This window comes from Jatropha curcas, chromosome 6, assembly GCF_041381405.1.
Source record: "Jatropha curcas cultivar XTBG-Jc1 chromosome 6, XTBG_Jcur_1.0, whole genome shotgun sequence".
In the NCBI taxonomy this organism is placed as follows: Eukaryota; Viridiplantae; Streptophyta; class Magnoliopsida; order Malpighiales; family Euphorbiaceae; genus Jatropha; species Jatropha curcas.
The window spans coordinates 18,494,256-18,496,550 of NC_143156.1; positions in this window are offsets into that span (position 1 = coordinate 18,494,256).

A 2,295-nucleotide genomic window follows, 5' to 3' on the forward strand; every position below is an offset into this window, starting at 1 on the left:
GTCTTCATCAGGAAACTCTACCTCCGGCATTCGGTCTTCGACCGGTAATTCTGCTAATTGATCAGCCAAGGCTCCGCCTTTCACTGCCTTCCGTTGTACAAATTTTAAATCATAGGCTGTGAGCACCAACACCCACTTAGCCATCTTACTGTCAAGAACCAGTCTCTCCATAAGGAATTTCAAGGGGTTCGATTCAGAAATAACGTATGTGGTGTAGGACGAGAGGTAGTGATGCAGCTTTGTACAAGCCCAAACTAGAGCCAGACACAACTTCTCTATCCTATTGTACTTTAGCTCATAGTCTAGCATCCTTTTGCTGAGGTAATACACGGCATTTTCTACCCTTGTATCTTCTGCTTGTTGAGCTAGCATTGCACCCATCGCTCTTCTGTCACTGATAGGTACAATAGCAAAGGCTTTCCTAGCCTTGGTGGCTATAAAACTGGCGGGGATAACAGATATTGCTTGACTTGGTCGAAAGCTTTCTGACAATCCTCATTCCATTTGATGGCTACTCCTTTCCTGAGTAATTTGAAAATCGAACCACAAGTATTGGCCAATTGATTGATGAACCGGCTGATGTACTGTAGCCTTCCCAGGAAACCTCGAACTTCTTTTTCCGTCTTCGGTGCTGGCATTTCCAGAATGGCTTTGGCTTTTGAAGGGTCAATCTCTATGCCCTTCCGACTGACCATATGCCCCAGAAATACTCTGGATGTAGCTCCAAACAGACATTTTGTCGGGTTGAGCTTTAAATTGTACTTTCAAAGTCTAAGGAAGAACTTCTCAAGTGCTGTTGTATGTTCTTCAGCTGTTTCTGATTTAACAACCATATCGTCCACATACACTTCTACTTCTTTGTGAATCATGTCATGGAAGATGGTCGTTGCCATTCTTTGATATGTTGCCCTGGCATTTTTGAGCCCAAAAGGCATAACCCTGTAGCAGTAGGTTCCCCACTCCGTGATGAATGTCGTCTTCTCTTTGTCTGGCAAATGCATCATTATCTGATTGTATCCGACAGCGAGATCAGTCAAGGAGACCATCTCGTGTCCAGCCATTCGGTCAACCAACAAGTCAATATGAGGCAAAGGAAAATCGTCCTTCGGACATGCTTTATTCAAATCCCGGTAATCCACACACATTCTGAATTTGCCATCTTTCTTCGGCCCCGGCACAATGTTCGCTAACCATGTCGGGTAGGCAATGGGTTCTATGAACTTATTCTCCAATTGCTTGGCTACTTCCTCCTTGATTTTCAAGGATCATTCTGTTTTCAGCCTTCTTAGCTTCTGTTTTACTGGCTTAGCCTCAGGGTACACTGGAATCTTATGCACCGCTATTGCCGGGTCAATTCCCGTGATGTCACTTGCCTTCCACATGAAGCAATCGGTAAACTTTTTCAAGCATTCAATGACCTGTTCCCTGTTCACACAGTCAGATGCAATGTATGTTCATTTTCTTCTTTGCCAATTATTATTTTTTCTTTTTCATTTTTTATTTTGTTTATTTGATTTTCATTATTTTTGTTTGGAAATGCTTGGAAAGATAGACACGCGGGGTAGCCAATAATTTGCAAGCTCTTATTGATTAGGACGGAATCGTTCTCAAAAATTACATCAAATTTGAAGTCTGGATTTTCTAAATCCGACACAGACGACTCAGAACTGGAACTGGACTCTGACTCAGTTTCAGACTCGGGGTCAGACTCAGACTCAGTACAGGACTTGATCACAGACTTTGACTCTAGGTTTGACTCGGGAGGGGGTTTATCAGCAGCGCGCTCCTCCTCGGCGTACCAGTTGGTGAGAGGCCCTTTGTACGGCTTGATCAGGCTCAGCAGGTCTTGGTTCCCATCATTTCTTGTAATGACCGCAACCTCGTCAAAGAGACTGGGCTGCGTGAAGTCTTCCACTTCCAGTTCAGTTATTGTTTCGGGCTTGTTGTCCCAGGTATCAGCAAATATTTCCAGGACACAGATGTCATTCATTTCTAGGAATAGTTCGAAAGGATCGATCAATTCCTGGTCAGCAACGATAGCATTTATCCCGTGATTTGGTGAAGGATTAGTGCTAATGTTTGGCTTATTCCTTGGAATAATTGAACCGTTGTCTACCAGGTCTTGGATGCGGTTCTTAAGTGTCCAGCACGTTTCAGTCTTGTGCCCGTTACCCTGATGATACTCACAGTATTCGTCAGCTCTGTAGTTCCTTGGTAATGGGTTGGGTGGCGGCCTTGCTTCCAAAGGCTTGATGTAGTTTGCCTTGGCAGTCTCTCGGAATACCAAAAGGATTG